Source organism: Podarcis liolepis, assembly GCF_965112155.1.
Source record: "Podarcis liolepis genome assembly, chromosome: 11".
Taxonomy (NCBI): domain Eukaryota; kingdom Metazoa; phylum Chordata; class Lepidosauria; order Squamata; family Lacertidae; genus Podarcis; species Podarcis liolepis.
In genome coordinates this window covers 12,315,553-12,339,660 of record NC_139565.1, presented here as the reverse complement: position 1 = coordinate 12,339,660, position 24,108 = coordinate 12,315,553, and the positions used below count along the sequence as shown (strand labels likewise).

The window sequence follows — 24,108 nt, the reverse complement described above, 5'->3', positions numbered from 1 at the left end:
CTTTCCATGTCTGTGGGGCAGGGTAGTGTGGGATGTAATCCATTGGTGCAGTCAAATGCAACATTCCTTATTTTCCTAGAGTGGGCACAGGCAAGGGGGACACTCAGTCAGTGTCACTTCCTGTTCTGCTGACTGGAGCATCCTCCCCTTGCATGTGACCTGGGAGATGGGCGTGGCTCTGGCTGACTCCAAAAAGAGCCTCATTTTCTCACTTGCAGTCTTGTTGTTTTTCTCTTCTCTTGCTTGCTGATCTTTTGCTGCCATGCTGCTCCCCTGCAGCCATTTTGTTATATTAATGCAATTTTGCTGTCTGCTGGCTCTCAGCCAGCAGCACATGAGCTCAGTCTCCCTATGAGACGAACTCACACTGTTTCTTTATGTAACTACCAAGTAAAGCCTGCCTTTCAGGGATCATATCGTGAACTGAAATAAAGTGAGTAAACTTTTTGTTACTTTACTCAGAGAGACTCTTGTGTCTTTATTCTTTTAGGAGGGATCACAGGGGACACCAGGAAATAATTTTAACTAAGAGATTCAAATGAATCTGCAAACTAGCTTCCAGCTATATTGAGGGGAATTTGCTCTGCTACGTCACTAGCATGAGTGAAGGAAAGATAATACTTATTCAATATATCGTTCCCTACCATCCTTAACATTCCCACAGGCAGGGGACAGAGTAGGGAGAGAGAGAGAGAGAGCAGGAGGAGGCAGCTGCCTCTGTTGCTAGAGAAAAGAGGCATTGAGTGTCGCTGATCTCCTGCTGTGGAGCCCTCGTCCAACAGAGATTCAGCAGCCACCCTCACTTTTGTTTTCCAGGCATTTGTTGGATCATTATTATTTTTTAATGTCCATGATGCAAATGTTTAGGCTTTTTAATCAGCCAATCATTTTAATGATTGTTGTTAGGTTTATTGTTTATTTATTTTATTCCATGAAACGTATATGCTGCCTGATTGTAAAAAAAACACAACGCCCAAAACCCTCAAAGTGGTTTACAAAAAGAGCAAACAATAAAACTGAGAAAAATCAGCGACCTTACTTTAAAACATACAAAGGTTAAAATAATAAAAGAGAGTTAAATCACTATATGTACTCTGTGTGTGTGTGTGTGTGTGTGTGTGTGTGAGAGAGAGAGAGAGAGAGAGAGAGAGAGAGAGAGAGAAAGGTAAAGGATCCTTGGATCGTTAAATCTAGTCAAAGGCAACAATGGGGGTGGGGTGCTCATCTTGCTTTCAGGCTGAGGGAGCCAGCGTTTGTCCACAGACAGCTTTCTGGGTCATGTGGCCAGCATGACTAAACCACTTCTGGCTCAACAGAACACTGTGATGGAAACCGGAGTGCACGGAAACACATTTTACCTTCCCGCCACAGGGGTATCTATTAATCTACCTGCACTGGTGTGCTTTCAAACTGCTAGGTTGGCAGGAGCTGGGACAGAGCAATGGGTGCTCACCCCACCACGTGGATTCGAGCCACTAACCTTTTGATTGGCAGGCCCAAGAGGCTCACTGGTTTAGACTACAGAGCCACTTGCTTCCTGAGTAAACAAGCATACAATCACTGATAGGTCCACCTGCCATTGTGAGGCTCAAAGCAATGAAGACGATGCCTCCCCAGCTGTTGCCATTGGCTGTGGGTTTCTTGTGATGTCACAAAAGCACTTGGCAACTGAGTGGATATAAAGGCAGGCCAGGGGGGAAGCCCTTTTCTGTTTCCAGCAGTACCCATCTGGCATTGGATGTGACAATCAGCACTGCCCAGGTTTCTTCCACTTGGAGAAGGCAAAGTGGTGAATGGAAGGAGGCAATCCTCTGGCAGTGGGATGCTAGGGAGCGATAATAAGGCAACTTTGGTTGCACAACGGGACACTGTGACGGAAACCAGAGCGCACGGAAATGCCATTTACCTTCCCGCCAGAGCAGTACCTATTTTTCTACTTGCACTTTGACATGCTTCCGAACTGCTAGGTTGGCAGAAGCTGGGACAGAACGGGAACTCACTCCGCTGCGGGGATTCAAACCGCCGACCTTCTGATTGGCAAGTCCAAGAGGCTCAGTGGTTTAGACCACGGTGCATCCTGCGTATTCTGTATCGCATCTAGTTATATTGTATGAACTGGCAAGATACAAACGCTTTTATAAATAAATAAATATTCAGGGGTATTCCTCGCTTGCTGCAAATAGATCCGAGTTGCAGCAAGGCATTCTGTGCAAAATAAAAAATGCCGTCGGTATACTTTTCGCCATTAGATGGCGGAGGAGCCCCAGGATTTTTCTCAAATGACCATCCATTGTGCATTGTTGCAGCCCTAAAGCAATGTCGTTCCAAATGAAGACTCAATCCCCTTTTCCCTTCCCAACACCTTCAAGAAGTGTTCAGAATATTTAATACTGAAATAACAGCAACAATAACATCATTATTATTATTATTATTATTATTATTATTATTATTATTATTATTATTATTATTTACCCCGTCCAACTGGCTGGGTTTCCCCAGCCACTCTGGGCAGCTTGCAGCATATCTAAAAACAAAATAAAAACATCAAGCATTAAAATAAAGAAATCTCCCAAATAATCTTGGAACCATTCAAGGCTTTCACTGATTCATAAAAATAGGGAGACCTAACCAAAGGGCATGGGCGTGGCCAAGGGGGGAGGGGGTAGCTGTCCCCCCATCAACAAAAATCAATACAAATGCATAGCTAACAGGGGTTCTGCCCCCCCTCCAACAAAAGGCCTACCCCTCCCTAACAAAAATCCTGGCTACGCCCATTGTCAAGGGGGGAGGAATTGTCCTTCAGTAACATCTGGATTCTGCATCCTAGATAATGATGGGTTGCCATGTTGGTTGGGGCTGATGGGAGTTGGAGTTCAGTAACACCCAGGGACAAAGCATCCTCACCCCTTTTCTGTACAATAACAGGACATTCATTTTGTCATCAATTTTGTAAACATATTGCAGTTGTTTGAAAGTTATGCAAGAAGTTAATCTATTTTGTAAAGTATTGCTGTTCTTCAGATGCACAAAAAATTGAAACGTTTTGTATGTGTTATAGATGTTTACCTACATAATTTAATCAAATTACATTACATCAGGCAAAATAGCCAGGATAGAAATCTTCTTGCCAGAATTTGTTCCCCCCCTCCCCCCAAAGGAATCTTTGAGCAGTTTTCTGACACATTCCGCCAAAGCCATTAGCAGGCTATTCACATCCCAAGAGCAGTCAGAAAGTCTCAGATCCCTACAATTAGATGTAATCAACAGGTTTTATGTTCATAAAAATGTCTTAATGATTCTATGATTTCATTCTTTTGTTCTTGCAAGCCCAGCTGAAAATTATGCCATGTTATAAGATTATAAATGAACAGGGAAATGTTTTAAGGTCTTTCAGGAACTTGTTTTACAGCGGCTTTTTTAAAGAATTGCATGTTTTAAAACACAGCCCATTGTCTGGGGAAAAAGTAGGTTGATAAACAGCTATCATTATATTGTACAGTGTCCATTTAAAAAAAATTAAGAAGTCCCTAACTGACAAGATGCATAACATTTGGCTCATTTTTTAAGGCGTCCCATTTTTTTGTTTCTGCTGCAAATATTCCCAATTCCCTTCTATCCACGTATCAATGAGACATCCATGTTTATAGTGGAGCATGCAATTCCCCAACCTTCACTTTCACCAGAGTATCCAGTTAGTCCAATGTTCCCCATTTACCAATTTCTGTCCCCTACAGCAGGAGTGAGCAACCTAGGGCTTTCAGATGTTCCTGGACTTCAGCTTCCATAAGCCCCAGCCAGCACAGTCAACGTTCAGAGATACTGGGAGTTGTAGTCCAACAATATCTGGAGGGCCACAAGTTTTGTATCCTGCTCTGCACAGTGGACCACAAACAGTCTTTTATCATGGAAAACTAAGCAATTCAGGCAACAACTTAGGCCCAGTCAGCCGATATAGGACTGCTTCTACATGCTCCTGTTCAGGTAGGAACCATAGGCACTGTAGTATATAGAATCTGCAGTAGTTTAGTGTCATTTTTAGCACATAATATGAACCTTCGCACAGCATGAAGTTACATCATTCCATAGAGCAGTGGTTTTCAACTGGTGTGCTGTGGCTCCCTGGGGGGGACTTGAATGATGGTAGACCCTCCCAGTGTCCCTATTTTCCAGGGACAGTCATGGATTCCTTATGACATCCCTATTTTCACTGGAGAAATGTTGGAGAGCATGGAATAGGGCGTCCCTATTTTCACTGGAGAAATGTTGGCGTGTATGGAATAGGAAGTCCCTGTTTTCATCGAAGAAATGTTGGCGAGTATGGAATAGGAAGCCCCTGTTTTCATTGGACAGCACAAAGCTGGAACCTCCCTACTCCAACAGACAAACAAGATGCGCTTCTCTACTTTTTCATGTATTTTGGTGCTATGTGATGCTGGTTGAAAGAGTGCTCCCCGAGTGTGCGCCTCTCTAGCCCATCTCTATGATCCTGGCTGCTGAGGGAAGCCCTGATTCACTGAGCCACTGCCCGTTGAGGCTGTGTAGAAATCCTGCTTCAATTTTAGTTTATAGGGTGCCACCTTACAAAAACAACACTGAGCAGGGCAGTGAATGGCTCATAATTTTAAGAAAGCCCTTTCAAAGCTATGCTGCTTAAATTTTAATCTTGATAGGCAAAACCACTAAATGACAAAACAAGTTTTTACCAGGTACAGGGGATTCCCCACATGTCTGCGATTGGCATGAATGCTCCCACTTACACATATGCTGAAAATGGCACCCAAAAGGGGTGGGGGCGGAATGGGGGAATCCCCACTTATGCGTGTTCAAGTGATGCAGTGGCCCAGAATGGAACTCCCACCTAAGTGGGGATTCCCCTGTATTCCACAGGGGAGCCACAGAAAAAAAACGTGGTTGGTCAAGGACTCAAAAAGGTTGAAAACCTCAGCCATAGAATGTAAAGCACACAAGTGTGACTTGGTGTTGGGCACACCAGGGAAACTTTATTCAAACAACCAAGGCTTCCAGTGAAGTGGGAAGGGCATTGGGTTGCCATATTTCAAAAAAACCACTGATCCTCTTGGGCTTGCTAATCAGAAGGTGGGCGATTTGAATCAGTGTGACGGAGTGAGCTCCCTTTGCTCTGTCCCAGCTCCTGCCAACCTAGCAGTTCAAAAGCATGCCAGTGGGTTTGAGCCCCACATTTGGCAAAAGATTCCTGTATTGTAAGGGGTTGGGCTAGATGACCCTCATGGTCCCTGATTCTCTGATTCCTTGAAACCAATATCCCCCCTCCCACGGGTTCCATCTATTCATGAATATCTACCTTCCACACATCACATTCGTGAACATGCAAACACCATTCTGCCTCAACCACATTTGAAACCTCCCATTTACTCACACAAACATATACCAGCCAATATCCAAAAACATGACATACATTCACGTTCCTGGCTTCAATCCACAAATATCCACTGACTTCTGTTGACTGTCTTCCAAAGGTGAACTTCCATCAGCCGACATCCACAAACATCCGTCTGCTTTAGCCTTGTAGCCCCCACCAACTTCCAAATTCAAATGCCCTTGGCTTCCATCCACCAACATCTGCCAGCTTCTCTTAGGTCCATCATGAGACATCCACCAGCTTCCAAACATGGATACCAGCAGCCTTCAAGCAAACAAACTTGTCTTATTATTGCTCCCTAGCATCCCACTGCCAGAGGATTGCCTCCTTCCATTCACCAGTTTGCTTCCTCCAAGTGGAAGAAACCTGGGCAGTGCTGAATGTCACATCCATTGCCAGGTGTGTCCTGCTGGAAACAGAAAAGGGCTTTCTCCTTGGCCTGCCTTTATATCCACTCAGTTGCCAAGTGCTTTTGTGACATCACAAGAAACCCACAGCCAATGGCAACAGCTGGGGGAGGCATCATCTTCATCACTTTGAGCCTCACAATGGCAGGTGTACCTATCAGTGATTGTGTGCTTGTTTATTCGGGCCATGGGTGGTGCTGTGGTCTAAACCACCAAGCCTCTTGGGCTTGTCAATCAGAAGGTCAGCAGTTTGAATCCCCGTGACGGGGTGAGCTCCCACTGCTCTGTCCCAGCTTCTGCCAACCTAGCAATTTGAAAGCACATCAAAGTGTAAGTAGATAAATAGATACCGGCGGGAAGGTAAACGGCATTTCCGTGCGCTGCTCTGGTTCGCCAGAAGCAGCTTAGTCATGCTGGCCACATGACCCGGAAGCTGTACGCCAGCACCCTCGGCCAGTAAAGCGAGATGAGCGCCGCAACCCCAGAGTCGCCCACGACTGGACCTAACAGTCAGGGGTCCCTTTACCTTTTTAACTGACAAGATGCATAAACATTTGGCTCATTTTTTAAGGCTTCCCTTTTTTTTTTTTGTTTCTGCTGTAAATATTCCCAATGCCCTTCTATCCATGTATCAATGAGACATCCATGTTTATAGTGGAGCATGCAATTCCCCAACTGTCACTTTCACCTGAGTATCCAGGGCCTATCAGTGATGGTGTGCTTGTTTATTCGGGATGCAGGTGGTGCTGTGGTCTAAACAACTGAACCTCTTGGGCTTCCCAATCAGAAGGTCAGCAGTTCAAATCAGTGTGATGGGGCGAGCTCAGTCCCATCTCCTGCCAACTTAGCAGTTCTAAAGCTTGCCAGTGCAAGTAGATAAATAGATACCACTGCAGCGGGTAAATGGCATTTCTGTGCGCTGTGATTTCCCTCATGGTGTCCCATTGCGCCAGAAGCAGTTTAGTCCTGCTGGCCACATGAGCTGGAAAGTTGTCTGTGGACAAACACTGGCTCCCTCGGCCTGAAAAGCAAGATGAGTGCCGCAACCCCATAGTCACATTTGACTGGCCTTAACCATACAGGGGTCCTTTACTTTTACTTTTTCCCCAAAAAAAGTAAAATTCCTGACATCCACAAAGTTGAGCTTTCTTTATGAAGACCCCAATTTTTTTGAGCTTTTTTAAAGGAAAGCACCAAAATTGTTTAGCCTTTTTTGGGGAAACCTCCCCCAAGCTTTTGGAGCTGTTTCCACTGCTTCTTCCATCGCATTGCCGTACATCTGGGTTTTCCCTGACATTTGCTGATTCAGCAAAATCCCCCCCCCCCCGATGCTGTTTTTACACCTGAAAACCAGGACATGTTAGGAATTTTCCTGATGTATGGCAAGCCTAGAAGGGTGTTTTACTAGCAGTTGTCATATCTCAGGGTTGGCACCCTACCCCAGGACTACAAATATAAGCACCCAGTTCTAACCCCAGAGCTGCAGCTCAGGATGCATGAACCAGAGGGAGACACAGGAGCCCCTGTTTTAGACTGGAACTCCAAAGCAGCTTCTCCATTCCTCACCCCAGGTAGGGAGAACACTCATAGCCACAGCATGTATTTCCGAGCACAATTCAAAGTGTTGGTGTTGACCTTTAAAGCCCTAAACAGCCTCGGCCCAGTATACCTGAAGGAGTGTCTCCACCCCCATCGTTCAGCCCAGACACTGAGGTCCAGCTCCAAGGGCCTTCTGGTGGTTTCCTCAGTGTGAGAAGTAAGGTTACAGGGAACCACACAGAGGGCCTTCTCGGTGGTGGTGCCTGTCCTGTGGATCGCCCTCCCATCAGTTGTCAAGGAAATAAGCAACTACCTGATTTTTAGAAGACATGTGAAGGCAGCCCTGTTTAGGGAAGTTTTTAATGTTTGGTGTTTTATTGTGTTTTTAATATTCTGTCGGGAGCTGCCCAGAGCCTTCCCAAAACCCTGGATTACAGCTGCCAGTCAGAGTGGACAGCACAATGTGCTGAAGTCCAGGGGTCACCAAACTTTTTCAGCAGGGGGCCGGTTCACTCTCCCTCAGACCATGTAGGGGGCCAGACTATATTTTGGAAAGAAAAAAAATGAACTACCGTATTTTTCGCCCTATAGGGCGCACCGGCCCATAGGGCGCACCTAGTTTTTTGGGGGGGTTCCCCCCCCCAGGCACGGGGCTAGGGCAGGGGAAGCCCGAGCTTCCCCTGACCCCATCCCCCAGAACAGGCTGCTATCCGCAAGCCTAGGGAGCCCAGCGGGAACTTCCGCCGGTCTTCCCAGGCTTGCGGATATCTGCCCGAAGTCCAGGGTGCACTCCACTGCGCTCCCCGGGTTTTGGGCTGCAGGCTGCTGTCCGCAAGCCTTGGGAGCCCAGCGGGAACTCTCACAGGCTCCCAAGGCTTGCGGATAGCTTCCTGAAGCCTCTCCAGGCATCAGCGAAAGCCTGTATTCGCCCCATAGGACGCACACACATTTCTCCTTCATTTTTGGAGGGGGAAAAGTGCGTCCTATAGGGCGAAAAATACGGTAATTCTTATGCCCCACAAATAACCCAGAGATGCATTTTAAATAAAAGGACACATTCTACTCATATAAAAACAAGCTGATTCCCCTTGGCCTTAGTTTGCCTACCCATGTGCTGGACCAATCGTCTGACTTGGTATAAGGCAGTTTCCTCTGCTGTTACTTGCTTGCAAGCAAAGGTGGATGAAAACTCTCTGCAGAGTTTTCCCTCACCACGTGGGAAAAACAGGGATCAAGGGGGTGGGGGTGGAGGCATTGGGGGGCAGGAGCAGTGTGTGCAGCCCCACAATGAGGAACGGTTAAGGGAGCTGGGCATGTTTAGCCTAGAGAAGAGGAGGTTAAGGGGTGATATGATAGCCATGTTCAAATATATAAAAGGATGTCACATAGAGGAGGGAGAAAGGTTGTTTTCTGCTGCTCCAGAGAAGCGGACACGGAGCAATGGAGCCAAACTACAAGAAAGAAGATTCCACCTAAACATTAGGAAGAACTTCCTGACAGTAAGAGCTGTTCGACAGTGGAATTTGCTGCCAAGGAGTGTGGTGGAGTCTCCTCCTTTGGAGGTCTTTAAGCAGAGGCTTGACAACCATATGTCAGGAGTGCTCTGATGGTGTTTCCTGCTTGGCAGGGGGTTGGACTCGATGGCCCTTGTGGTCTCTTCCAACTCTATGATTCTATGATTCTAATGAGGCTTCCTGCTCAGGCAGAATGCCTGAGCGAAGCTTTCTTGTAGCGAAGCTTTCTTGGGGTAGCTGGTGCAGGTCCTAAGCACAATACAAAAACTAGAATAGGAGCCAGCAAGTATAAACTTGCCCGAGGCAAACACACTATTTCTTGGAATCAACAAAATATTATAGTTCCAAGACAGCTAGGTACCAGGTTCCATCATTAAAATCATTTCCTACCCCACCCATCGGGCGTCCATCGTGTTAGAGCCAGACAAAATGCAATTAAAGTATTTATTGCCTGAGGTGTCGGCCACACTTTGGCTAAGTCAACCAGAAGTGTGTGTGTTTGTGTGTGGAGATTTGCTGATTCTGCAAGGTCTCCTTCCCCATACCAGTTGCTAGAAACCCAGTCGGGCTAACAGAGGAGGAAAGATAATATTGGAAAAGAAACTGGTCTTGCTGTAGTTGACAGCATGAGATATATATACATATCTCTCACACAGAGACACACACACACACAGAGAAATAAAAGGAGGTTTCTCATCTGTCATCACAGGTGCAGTTTGATGGCAATGAAAGTTGTTATAATGACTGCTCACAAATAACTTAAGTGACAGCTCTCTGTATTTATAAAACTACTTCTGTGCCACCTTTTGGAGCAGAGCTTATCCAAGGCAACTCACAAAACCATAAAACAATTAGAACTAGCAAAGGCAGTTTTAACATGAGCAATGATAACAAAGGCCAGTTAAAACAAAAGAAAACGAAGAGGGGGCGGAGGAGGATAAGAATTAAGCAGAAAGGAAAAGGTGAGTGCAGTTAAAGTGAAGAACTGGGACATAGCACGTGAGAATTTATCATGGATGAAAAAGCAAGCCCTCGCTGTTTTAACAGGGTTCTGTAAATCTAGTCTAGACAAAGCTCTCAACATTATGCTGTAAAAATAATCCCATAATGGCACAGGATCAAGAAAATTCTTTAATGGGCATTTTCCATCTCTCCTTTTTGGTGACTCTGTGTTTTATTGTTACAGTCCATTAGGAGGGGTGGGGAGAACCTTGGAAAACAATGTATGTAAAATGTGTGTGTGTCAGCACATATGAATGCTTTAAAAAATACTTAACATTTATTTTAGGCCAATATTTAAATTTGATATATGTTTTGCTGTTTTGTTTAAGGAGAAGAAGAACAAGGCTTCAGCAATGAAGGGACGTCTCCAGAAGTGGATTTTACATTGTGATTATATAAAGTGCAAAAATTTTGTTTACATACTATTTTGTAGGTGTTCTGCTTCCCATTATGGAACCCCTAAATCAAGCATTTGCTTAACTGTAATGTTTTATTTATGATGTTACTTAAAATAATTTCGAAAACCAAAATGGTTTATAAATAAGTGAAAGGAAGCATACAGTGATACCTCGGGTTTAAACGTCTCCGTAGACGAACATTTTGGTGTTCGAACACCGTAAACCCGGAAGTAAATGCTTCAGTTTTCAAACACACCTAGGAAGTCGAACATGCCGTATTGAGTTTTCCATATTGAGTTTTTGGTATTGAGTTTTCCATATTGAGGCTTCCATATTGAGTTTTCGGTTTTCGAACGTTTCGGAACTTGAACAGTCTTCAGAAATGGACTTGGAAAAAGCAGCCCTTCAAATAGGAGACACCTTCAAATACAGTGGTACATAGGTTCTCACACGTAATCCATTCCGGAAGTCCGTTCCAAAACCAAAGCGTTCCAAAACCAAGACACACTTTCCCATAGAAAGTAATGTAAAGCAGATTAATCCGTTCCAGACTTTTGAAAACAACCACTAAAACAGCAATTTAACATGAATTTTACTATCTAACAAGACCTCCAGAACAGATTAAGTTTGAGAACCAAGGTACCACTGTAGTCAATTTCTCATTTTTGTTGATGTTCCTTTTTGTGTATATTCAGACTGAAGCTAGGAGAGGCGTACTGATACATTCCACCAGACAACACACATTCCTCTCTGGTTTCTTAATCCCCCTGACTGACTACCCATATTCAGGCTTTTTTTTTTTGCTCCATTTCCTCTTTCTCCAAAGTTAAAGACCATGTTTTGGGCAACATAATGCCTAGAGAGATTTTCCTTTGTAGCCAACAACAACTTTTATATTATAGAGTTCTGGATCCCTTGGTTATTTTAGCAAAATCTTGTGGTTGGCTGTTTTCCTTTTTTGTTCTTCCAACATTTGCTGCTTCCATCTGTTCTTGTATGTTGCAGGAAAGGAGGGTGGATTCGCTACAATTTCCATGTTCTCTTGGAAACTGCTTATCTTCCTTTCCCCCCTTTTTAAAATAGGTGCGATTGAAAGGTCAGACCCACGGCTGGTATAAATGGAGATTTGCCGGCATGGAGTCACATGGATTTCCATTAGCAAAAGATCTATCTGCCTTCTTGCAATTAGCCTAATAGAATCAGAGAAACGCTAATAGACACTTAGGTCATCATGTCCATCCCCAAGGGACCGAAGCCTGACTTGCTTTGTGCAGCCAGCCACCAGCCTGATTTCAAGCAATTGCAGGCATCCTCGTTGTGATCCGCTTTGCCTCCTAGCCTTTGATTTTGAGTGAATAATTTATGCTTGCTATATTTAAAGGATGCAGAGGCTAACCCCCCCCCCCCATTCACTGAATTTGCAGACTGAGCAATCTTTGTATCAGAAACCTCCTCTCCTCCCAGGGGGAAGGAAAGTGGTTATTACCCACCAGATGACAGCCTTGCACTGACTGCCTTTGCAATGTAGTTGTTTAACATTGCAGGGTTCTAACTCTCTCCTAGCATATATTTTGGTCCCGTGCGCAGGTTATAATCATGTTAGCAAAGACAACTGCTTGCTGCTGAGGCACTCCCATCCCTGCCTCTGATCTGTGTCTGATGCCATCTGGTACCACCTGCAGAGGCCAAGTTAACAAGGCCAATTGCATTGCCTTGCATGCCACAGCAAGAACGGGGGATAGTTAGGCACACATTCCCTCAGACGTGCGGAATTGCTATTTTAATGGTTAAGAGCCTTTGGGTATAACATTGAGTATGATGCCTGGGTAAAACTGCAGAATGAGAGTATAAAATTTACAGCATGTACCACCTTAAGAGGGACGCAGGTGGCGCTGTGGGTAAAACCTCAGCGCCTAGGACAGGGGTCTGCAACCCGCGGCTCCGGAGCCGCATGTGGCTCTTTTACACCTTTGTGGCTCTTTTACACCGGGGCGGATGCTAGCAAGGGGAGGAGGCGCATTGTGCGCCCCGACACTCCCCACTGTGGCGGGCGCTGTACTGGCTGTTACGTCGCATGGGGGCTGTGCGTGTGTTAGTCACGCATCGTCCCAACGTCACCTCGGTTTTGCGGCTCCCAGTTTTTTTTCTTCAGAAACGGGTCCAAGTGGCTCTTTTTGTCTTAAAGGTTGCAGACCCCTGGCCTAGGACTTGCCGATCGTCAGGTCGGCGGTTCGAATCCCCGCGGCGGGGTGCGCTCCCGTCGCTCGGTCCCAGCGCCTGCCAACCTAGCAGTTCGAAAGCACTCCTGGGTGCAAGTAGATAAATAGGGACCACTTACTAGTGGGAAGGTAAACAGCGTTTCCATGTGCTGCGCTGGCTCGCCAGATGCAGCTTCGTCACGCTGGCCACATGACCAGGAAGTGTCTTCGGACAGTGCTGGCCCCCGGCCTCTTAAGCAAGATGGGCGAGCAACCCCAGAGTCGGACACGACTGGCCCGTATGGGCAGGGATACCTTTACCTTTACCTTTACCTTTACCACCTTAAGAGAGAATACAATGAAAATGATGTATCGCTGGTACTTTACACCTGTTAAACTAGCGAGAATGTATAGAATGAGTAGTAAGACATGTGGGAAATGTAAAGATAAAGATGGAGACTTTTACCACATGTGGTGGACATGTGAGAAAATGAAACAGTTTTGGGAACTGATTCATAACAAACTGAAAAAGATATTTAAATATACTTTCCCGAAAAAGCCGGAAGCTTTTCTGCTAGGCTTGATGGGAGAGGAAATAGAAAAAGTAGGTCAAAGGTTATCCATGTATGCTACGACTGCTGCTAGAACTTTGTTAACCAAAAAATGGAAAGTATCAGAATTACCAATATTAGAGGAGTGGCAGACAAAGATGGTTGACTATGTGGAACTAGCAAAACTGACCTGTAGGATCCGAAATCAGGAGGAAACAATATTCCAAAGAGATTGGAGTAAATTTATAGAATATATAAGTAATAACTGTAGAAATTTGAAGACTCTGGCAGGAATGAAATAAATCTTACGATGTAGATAGGATTGGATACAATAAGAAACTGTGTAAAAGTAACTGAAGTAAGAAAGCCTGTTGAAGGGAGGGAAGGAAGTCAATGCTCAGCAGAGTGTGAGGAAAGAATGTGAAGAAATGACTGTTAAATTTCACTGTATTTTGTTTGCTTGTATTAAAGGAAAAACCAATAAAAAGCATTTTAATGGTTAAGAGCCATGCTCTGGACCGGGGGAGGTGATGGTGGGTGGAAGAAAATAAACCATCCCCAATGGTTCACGTACGCGACAACAGCTGCACGGATACTATTAGCCCAGAGATGGAAAGATGAAAGGGTCCCTACCAGAGAGGAATGGCAAATCAAGCTGTTAGACTGCGCCGAAATGGCAAAACTGACCGGAAAGCTCAGGGATCCAGAAGACAAAAGCTTCCAGAAAGAATGGGGAAAATTTTATAATTGATTTAGGAGACCACGGTAAGCAGATGAAAACATTAGCAGGATTGTAATCTCACTTGTAATGTAACAAATACTATGGATGATATGGTTAGATTTAAAGCAGAGATTATGAAATAATATGCGGTTGAAAACGTTGACAATGGAGAGGACCCATAGAGGGAATAGGGGGTGGGGGGTGGAGTCCCAAGATTCAGAAAAAACCTCTCCATATGGATATTTACTTGATTTTGTTACAAACCTATTTTTGTAAACTCGAATAAAAATGATTTCAAAAAATAAAATAAACCATTTTAGATATGCGAGCTGATTTGATGGATAGGGTTCGGATTACCAGCTATCCACAAAAGGGGGGTGGGGATGGAATTCAACTTAGCACGCCCAAATCATCAAGTGAAGCTTTTCAATACAGTGGTACTTCTGGATGCGAACAGGATCTGTTCCAGAGCCCCGTTCGCATCCTGAAGCGAACGCAACCCGCATCTGCACATGCGTGGGCCACGATTCGCCACTTCCACGCATGCTCATGACGTCATTTTGAGCGTCTGCGCATGCGCGAGCGACGAAACCGGAAGTAACGCGCTCCGTTACTTCCAGGTCGCCGCGGAGCGTAACCTGAAAACGCTCAACCTGAAGCACATTTATCCCAAGGTATGACTGTACACAGAGGAGATGAGCATTATCACTGGTTAATATCTCCAAATTTGCTCTTACTCATGCAGGGTGCGGTCCTACAAATGCTATCACTGCGGGCCGTATTGTATTTCATTTGATTTTGTGGTCTTAATGATGTCTTACTGACATACGTTTGTTTTATTACTGATGCTGCTCACCGCCCTGGGCTCCAGATTGGAGGAAGGGTGGCACAGAACGCAAATCAATATGCAAATCGAACCGGAAGCTGCTGTTAGAGGCAGAAGAACTGACTGTGAAAAAAATAGATTCAGGTAGGTAGCCGTGTTGGTCTGACGTAGTCAAAAATTTTAAAAAATAAAATAAAATAATTGTCCAATAGCACCTTAGAAACCAACTAAGTTTGTTCTGGGTATAAGCTTTCGTGGAAGGCACCACATTGAGCCCCATAAAATGGAAGTCCATCGACGTATCTGAAGAAGTGTGCATGCACACGAAAGCTTATTCCCAGAACAAACTTAGTTGGTCTCTAAGATGCTACTGGACAATTTTTTTATTTTTTAAATTTATTGTGAAAAAATAGTTGGCAACCCTAGGTACCATTGACACAAGGTGCCATAGTGATAACGGCAGGGTATATTCTGTATTTTCCTTATGCCATTATTTGAATTTTTTTTATAAGTTAATAAGTGCATCACAGGATTTAACAGACTGTGAAGTTGGCTGTGCAAACCTGTACATGCATACTTAGAGGTAATTGCCACTGAGTTCAATGAGATAATCATATATAGGACTGCAGACTAAAAACTATTATGCGACAATATAATACATATGTTGGATTCTGTTAATTGCCAGAATATATTTCTTACAGATGAAGGAATAGGTACAAGAACATTTTCAAAACGATGGATTTAATGCTTGAGGTGTGTGGTTGTGGTTGTGGTTGTTGTTTTACATAAGCTTGTTGTTGTTTAGTCGTTTAGTCGTGTCCGACTCTTCGTGACCCCATGGACCAGAGCACGCCAGGCCCTCCTGTCTTCCACTGCCACCCGCAGTTTGGTCAAACTCTTGCTGGTAGTTTAGAGAACACTGTCCAACCATCTCGTCCTCTGTCGTCCCCTTCTCCTTGTGCCCTCCATCTTTCCCAACATCAGGGTCTTTTCCAGGGAGTTTTCTCTTCTCAAGAGGTGGCCAAAATATTGGCGCCTCAGCTTCAGGCAAAATACTATACATAATTGCTGGAGACTAAAGCCCACAGGACTCAATGGGACTTATTACCAAGTAAATGCACAGAGGCTTAGCCTGTTTTGTTTTACAAACTAACAGTGGAGGACTACACTCAGGTTACTGAAAGGCAATATCCGCCCACCCTTCCCCACAGGTGGGCGGGGTTTGTGGCACCAAGCGAGGCTCACCTGGGCGGGTGCCACCCACCTGCTTGAGCTGGCCTTTGACCCGACCTCGGCCAGGGAGGACAATGGACGGCCGGCCGGGGGTGGGCCTAAGGCCGAAAGAAAAGAGGCTGACCCCTCAATTAATATTTCTCGCCTTTTAATTTCAGCTTAGGTTAGCGTTCTTCAATTTAACAATTTCTTCTTTACAGGCTAATATTTTGTGTTCCAGGTCAGCGGGCGCTGCTGCGGTCGTAAGATGGTTGCTGTATTCAGAACCGGGAAGGAATTTCCCCTGCATTGGCAGGTTTCGCCTTCCCCGTAGCAATTTCGTCACAACTTTGGCGGTTTTAGGCCTTGGCAAGGTAGCCTTTAGTCTAACATCAAGTCAGGGGGGATGCATTCATGCTCCCACCCCATGCGGTGGCGCTTGCAGGGCCCGTTAAAGGGCAAACCGGGAGTCCCTGGCCCTAGAGCGGCGGCATGTAGGGCAAACTCCCCGGACGAGGTCAGTGGAAGGGCATTGTTATGTACTGAGTTGAATAGGATCCAAACTGCAGCAGTCTGATTGGTCCTAGAACAATAGGATCCAAATTGCAGCAGTCTGATTGGTCCTAGAACAATAGGATTCAGAATGCAGCAGTCTGATTGGTCCAAGAACAATGCAGCAGTATGATTGGTTGGCAGTAACCACCCAATCATGCTCCAGATATAAGTGAATCCACAACCTGATTGGCTTACAGTAGAATCCCAGAATTAACCAATCATGTGCAGCCCATTGTGTAAATAATGTATATAAAGCAGATACTTTGAGGGGACTTTCATTCATTCCTCCTCACCACTATGAGCTGAATAAAGAGCATGAAATCACTTTGCGACTCTGAGTATATTTCAGGCATGCTGTGTAAGTTTGCGCTTTGCAGACCGCTATCACTGGACCTCAACTGCCTGCATATCCTCAGCCAGGCGGGCTGAGAGGGTTACCTGCCAAGGCCTGTGCCAAGTTTCCCACTTCTGAAGTTCAATCAAGTTGTGGCCAGTTTGAACCCATACTCTGGTCTCTTGTGTTATCATTTGAGGAAAGGGGTAGGCACCACAGACAGGGTTTAGCACGTGTGCCCGCAAAGCAAATAACAAAGCCATGAGGAGCATTTGAGGAAATTCAGATTTATTCAAGTTAAGAGGACAATTACACACACAAACACGCCCGTCCTTTAGTCTGGCATCTGCGTGTAAGCACCCGCTTTCCCTATATTGCTATGGACTTTTAAGAAAGATGCCCTTCCATTTGCTGTGAAGGAAACGGTTTTATAACTCCCTAGGCCTGACAAGGAAGTGAGTTCTTCAGCAACGATTTGTCAATTGCTTTTGAAGTTCTTCTTAACCTTCCCTCTTGTGTGAGAGATTCCATATCAAACTAAGGGTGGGTGGGTGTTTTTGGTGGAAGAATCCTGTCCTAATTTGTCCTGCAGGACCCTCATCAGAAGGAAGAAGAATATTTTCTTTCAGCCAGGGAAAGTTACCTATCCATTGTCCTAGTCTTTCTTTTCTTTCTTTTCTCCCTGTACATTTTAATAAAAATGGGTTCGTTTCATCATTCATTTCAATTAGGTTTCTTTTTGCACATTTTCAATTGGCTAGAATCCAAAGCTCTCCCTGTGGAAGAAAAAGGCGCTTCCATTTGATCTGGCATGGGTGAGGAAAAGCACTGCTGATTTCCATCTCCCAGCCCCTTCCACTGCATTCACAAGTTACTCCAAAGGATCTTTCCATTCAAGTGGAGTCTTTCTTTTGGGGGCTGCAGCCAGAGAGAAATAAACTACCTCTTCCTCTTTGCATTAGCAAGAATAATAAATAATAAGAAGAAGAAAAACCAGGCAATAAGAACCAGGCAAGAACCTGGCAGAGGGCCTTCTCTGTAGTGGCGCCTGCCCTGTGGAACGCCCTCCCATCGGATGTCAAGGAAATAAACAACTACAGTGGTACCTTGGGTTACAAACGCTTCAGGTTACAGACTCCGCTAACCCGGAAGTAGTACCTTGGGTTAAGAACTTTACTTCAGGATGAGAACAGAAACCAGGCTGTGGCCCCATTAGCTAAAGTGGTGCTTCAGGTTAAGAACAGTTTCAGGTTAAGAACAGACCTCCAGAACGAATTAAGTTCGCAACCAGAGGTACCACTGTATCTGACTTTTAGAAGACATCTGAAGGCAGCCCTGTTTAGGGAAGTTTTTAATGGCCGATGTTTTAATGCAATTTTAAAATTTTGTTGGAAGCTGCCCCGAGTGACTGGGGAAACCCAGCCAGATGGGCGAGGTATAAATAAATTATTATTATTATTATTATTATTATTATTATTATTATTATTATTATTACAGTGGACGCTCGGGTTGCGAACATGATCCGTGGATGCACGTTCACAAGCCGCAGTGTTCGCAACCCGCAGCGGTGCGTCTGCGCACACGCAGTTTACGATTTGGCACTTCTCCTCATGCGCAAAGCGCGATTTAGCGCTTCTGCACATGCGTGACTGCCAAAACCCGGAAGCAACCCCTTCCAGTACTTCCAGGTTTCGGCAGTCTGTAACCCGAAAAAACGCAACCTGAAGTGTCTGTAACCCGAGGTATGACATTATCATCATCATCATCATCTTTCAATTTGCACAGAGGAATTGAGGGATCCAAGTTGTTCTGCTTTGGTATAATTTTCCAAGGCTTGTCAATATGTGGTTTCAGCTTGCCTTGGCCAAGTGTGTGTGTGTGTGTGTGTGTGTGTGCGCGCGCGCGCAAGAGTTTAAATGTATAGCGTATACTTGCAAAACATCCTGAAAGCGATACCCTTACTCTCTCCATGCCTTGATGTCACAGCTGCATTCATTTCTCTAGGAGGCTCCAGATGGCAGAGAGGGGAAATTGAGTACTCCATAAAATCCAGAGCACTTGGAAAGTAATGACAAACAAATTACCCGCAACTCGTTCAGTGCCTATGGATTTGGGGAGAAGTTGCAAAAAAATGTGCAGCATTCCTCTGGTGGTGAAGGGTTTTTTTTTTTTTAATGTCTCTTTGAGACTCCTCTGAACACGTTCCACAGCTGATCATTAATGGCCCCCCGAAGGCGGTGTTTTTGTACATTCTATATTTGTCTCTTTCTCAGAGGCAATATTTTTCACCTCTGTTTTATTCATTATAAAAGCCAAGCCAGCATTTGCTTGTATACTTCACCCTTCTACGGTTTCTTCCCTAGCCTCGGGATATTTGGTTTAATTTAATGTGAAGCTAAGCTTAATTTACTGCTGAGAATTTCAAGACGTTTTAGACAAGAGATGTGAGCCACTTGTGAGAGCTGCAGATTTGTGTCTTTAAATGTGAAGGGAGCCTCAGAGAGGGAGGAGAAGGGAAGAGGGAAGCTCACGTAGATGAAGATGTAATTTATTTATTTTTAAGCACCTGTGTTTTCTTTATTGTAACACCCAACACATTTGGAATATAACTACTTGTCATCATCACAGGCAGTAATCACTTCATGTCTCCAGAATGAGGATTTTCTTTCACGAGAGCAACTGACAAAGGAAATTCAGTAGGGTAGCAGTGACTGCTACCTCAGGTAATGATTTATCATACTCAGAACATGTTAGGTGTGGTAAATGGGGTGCTTTTACAAAAATTTCCTCAGCTCTTTTTGTGGATGGGGGTCTGAATTGTTGTTCTCCTGAGTTCACCTGAAATATACTCGGAGTCGAGAGTGGATTTCATGCTCTTTATTCAGCTCAAAGTGGTGAGGAGGAATGAATGCTCCCCCAAAGTATCTGCTTTATATACATTATTTACACAATGGGCTGCACGTGATTGACTAATTCCGGGATTCTCCTGTAGGCCAATTAGGTTGCGGATTTACTTCCACCTGGAGTTGGATTGGGTGGCTCCTGCGGACCAATCATACTGCTGCATTGTTCTAGGACCAAGTAGATGGCTGCATTCTGAATCCTATTGTTCTAGGACCAATCAGACTGCTGCATTTTGGATCCTGTTGTTCTAGGACCAATCAGACTGTTGCATTTTGGATCCTATTCAACTCAGTACATAACATCACCCAACACCCTTAATTTCCTTCTCACGCAGCCCCTCCTGTTGGAGTTTTAATGCTAGCCAGGCTCACTTCCAATATTTGAGACTTAAATTGTGTATCTCGATTGGGGAAGGGCTTCAGGCGAGGAGGAGGCTGGAGGAAGGTTTGGTTTTTAAAACTTAAAATTTACTTTTAAAGCCATTTCAGATTTCACTGTTGGGATTTGACCTTGAGGCATAGTAAAAACCTTCGTTTTGGTAATGACTTTTAAGACAACCATCTTACCAATTTGCTGAAACCTTCTCAGTTTTTTAAACCCTCCCAAATTAACAGGGCCTATAATTAAGAGTGTTGGGAGGGAATAATTTGGAAGGCTGCAAATTCTCAGTTGCTGCTTTTTACAATGAAGCGTTAATTGGAAGAATTTATGTGGCAATTTCCTGCTTAAATTCATTATTTCCTAGGTATAATGATAACCAATTAGTCTGTTTTGACATATAAAGATATTACCTGAAATGGGTTGGTAATTGTGCTTTCAGCCCAGGAATGGATGGATTATTATCTTTGCACATTTTCCTTCACCATTACTTCCCATTTCAGCATCAATCTGTGATATATATTTTTAATCTGTATGAAAATTTATATTTAAGTGTACATTTTTAAAAAAGTATTTTATCTCAAAATGTTTAAACCAGGAACTGTTTTCTGAGAAGTATGAAATCTGAAGGCTACCAACCAACCAATCTGCGCATTAGTCGGGTTACTTCATATTTAAATTTGCAAAGATCAAATTCCTCAAGCATTCTTATCTCTGCCATCCTTCTTTTTGCTGGTATACGTAATGGGACACTGGTTTTGTATGAAACCAATTTTGAAGTTGATGTAGGATTGAAAGTCAAAGCATGTCCTCCATGCCAAAGCCATAGTAACCACCGAAATTTTAACTAGATCAGAATCCAGTGAACAGCTAGATGGCGAAGATAAAAGCCAAGTCCTCCCCTGAACTACCGTATTTTTCGCTCTATAACACGCACCAGACCATAACACGCACGTAGTTTTTAGAGGAGGAAAACAAGAAAAAAAATATTCTAAATGAAACAGTGGATGTATGATTTTTGTGGTTCATGCTGTGGCCACAGACATGTGATCTGACAGTGAGTTTGGAGTAGCCCAATGCAAAAATCCTGAGGATCCATGTGGATCCATGCTTTGTAACCACGTTTTTGCACCACTGCGACCCCAGGCAACAGTGGGTGCGTGATTTTATTGGTGCAAGATGTAGCCATGGACATGCTATGTAATCTGATGGTGAATTTGGGGTGACCCAGTGCAAAAATCCTGAGGATCCATGTGGATCTGTGCTTTGTAACCACGTTTTAAGTGGGGAGGGAAGGAAAAGCACTCAAGGGACAAGAAGCATGCATGGGGTGTGTGGAGAAGGATGCTGCTAATAATGCTATTTAGCGAGCTGAGTGGGGAGGAGAGAGGGACAGAGAGCCTGCTTGCTTTAAAGGAGCCAACCGGACAGGAGCCGCTTACACTCATGTAAGCGGCTCCTCTCCTCTCCCGCTTTGCTCCTTTAAAGCAAGCAGGCTCTCTGTCCCTCTCTCCTCCCCACTCAGCGGCTCTTATCCCGCTTTGCTGTTTCAAATCAAGCCATGGGGGAGGGAAGGAAGGGGAACCATGGATCCTCTGCTCATGACTGCAGCAGATCCCCCCGCCATCCGTAGGCTTTCGCTCCATAACACGCACAGACATTTCCCCTTACTTTCTAGGAGGAAAAAAGTGAGTGTTATGGTGCAAAAAATACGGTAGATGTTCAGAGGTGTACTCTCTCTAGATTCGGAGATTCCATCTTAGCTGTCAAAGCGAATGCCTTTCAAGAGACATAACCCATGAATCCATCTAATCCATTTCAAAAGCCATCTAGTCTAGTGCCCATATCCACATCTTATTGCTATGAATTCCGTGAGCTAATTGTATGTTGCCCGATCACGTAGGACTGTATCCAATGAAGAAATCCTCTTTGCGCCAAGGGCTTCTTCTTCTGCAATGGGACTTCCTCTCCCCACCTTCCTCCAATCTGCTCCAGATGGTTGGGGAAACCTTCACAACAACATCTGAGAGTGTGCAAGAGGAGAAGAAGGGGAAGTTCCATTTCACAACTGAAAGTCCTTGTGCAAATGGGAAACTTCATTGGGAACAGCTCGTAATTTCTTCTGCATGCACTAAGCCAGTGGTGTTCAAACTTTTTTCAAAGAGGGCCAGATTTGATGAAGTGAAGGGCCATGGGGGCCGACCAAAGAAGAGTTTGGATTTGATATCCCGCTTTATCACTACCTGAAGGAGTCTCAAAGCGGCTAACATTCTCCTTTCCCTTCCTCCCCCACAACAAGCACTCTGTGAGGTGAGTGAGGCTGAGAGACTTCAGAGAAGTGTGACTGGCCCAAGGTCACCCAGCAGCTGCATGTGGAGGAGTGGGGAAGCGAACCCAGTTCACCAGATTACGAGTCTACCGCTCTTAACCACTACACCATACTGGCCAACCAAAGTTGTTGACATTTTTTAGGATTGAAGTTGTTGAGTTTTTTTAGAGGATTGAATTTGTTGAGGGTTTTTTAAGGATTTATCCCAAGAAATAAACTGCCACAGGGGCCAGATTGAACCAACCGACGGGCCGGATTAGGCCCCCGAAACGGATTTTGGACATGCCTGCACTAAGCCTACTCCCAATGAATGTGACTAGGGAGCCCCAAGTTCTGATAGTATACTCTGAAAAGTTCTAAAATTCTTGTGCCTCTCCCTTCACCTCAATGGAAATACAATGGAGAGACAGCTTCCGACACGTCCATCGTGTTCTGTGTATGGAATGATTCTTGATCATTGAATGAGGAAGCCTTTCTGAGCGGAGGACTTTGGTATATACACATTAGATTACCTGAATCCACAAGGAACTCATAGACCAGGGAGGACGTAGGCTGTGAATAAGTCTGACATTTCAGAGCTAGCAACCCAACACTCGTCAATGAGCATCATCGTGCTTTCTGCACGATCTCTCATTACGGAGACTTTCGGGGTTAATCCAATAGCACAAAGTGAAGAAGAAAATGTAAGACACCTTTAGAGCAGGGTCAAGGTGCAATGGAGACAGTGCTCACTCGATTTCACCCACAAATATCCACTATGGGCTTTTCGTTGCCCCACAGGTTTGACAGAGGAAGACAGAGCAGAGAAAGACATTCCTCAAAATATGATTGTGTGCCTATTTGTCAGCATAGGGATGTGATCTAACTCTGCATCAGTTTCCAGACGTGCAGCAGAATCTACAAGCTACAGATGCTTCAAAGAAGCACTTGTATGAGGGAAAACTGTATGAGTAGCAGGCTTGGCCTTTCCTCAGGGGCATAACACAAAAACATGTAATGTACTAAACCTGTTCCTTTCAAACAACTGGCTTCTTCTGTATCTTTCTCTCCCACATCGTTACCCCTTTCCCACACCCTTTTCTTGTTTACGCCTGCGTTCTGGAAAAGCAGCCTGCTCCAAATAGGTTGAGCAAAAACAGCAGGAGTTAAAATACACCCAGAAATAGAAGCTCCTTGCAGTTTGGGATGTTTCGTTAAGGTGATGGGGGATGAAAGTCTTCTGCTGCTTTTTAAAAAAATAATATTTATTAAAAGTTTAAAGATTACAGAAAGAAAGAAGAAAGAAAGAAAAAGTAAACAATACAAATCAATACATTACAATACCTAATAAAAACAAAAGACACAATACATCAAAACAAAAGCAAAAGCAAAAACAATTAAAAACACATCCAATATTTCCGTATCTTTGTCTTTCATTAACTTGTTTCATAGACCTCCTCACACCTCCCTTTTTTGTGTTCTAATTATTAATTATTTCAGCAAATCCTTTCCATCTTTCACTGTTTTCTGTCATATAATTGTCTTAATTTATTTTAACCTTATCTTACCATTAATACCCTGAAACTTATTTGTACTTAACTCCTTATAACATTTCTACTAAAGCCATGTAATTTCATTCCAACATTTTTCTAACACTCATTAATTTTACAATGTTTCTATAAATAAATTTTAAACTTTTTTCCAGTCTTCTTCCACCATCTCTTCTCCCTGGTCTCGGATTCTGCCAGTCCTTTCTATCAATTCCATATGGTCCATCAACCTGGTGATCTTCAGTCCGAGGCTCTTAACTCTTTACCATGTCCCTTCTGCAGATCTTCTTCATATTTATACATGCACTTT

At 44.2% G+C, this 24,108-nt stretch overlaps 1 protein-coding gene and 1 long non-coding RNA gene across 2 annotated transcripts in view; one reads left to right on the top strand and one right to left on the bottom strand.

Annotated features, from left to right (window-relative positions):
* The window catches only part of LOC310688506, a 486,265-nt gene that overhangs the window by 329,302 nt on the left and 132,855 nt on the right, over window positions 1-24,108 (bottom strand). The gene's annotated exons all lie outside the window — the stretch shown is intronic.
* Window positions 1,741-24,108, top strand: part of LOC310688492 (uncharacterized protein) — a 193,396-nt gene continuing 171,028 nt past the window's right edge. The window contains exon 1 of the mRNA XM_083465072.1: window positions 1,741-1,843. The gene's annotated coding sequence lies outside the window, so the exon portion shown is untranslated. The remainder of the gene's footprint in view (window positions 1,844-24,108) is intronic.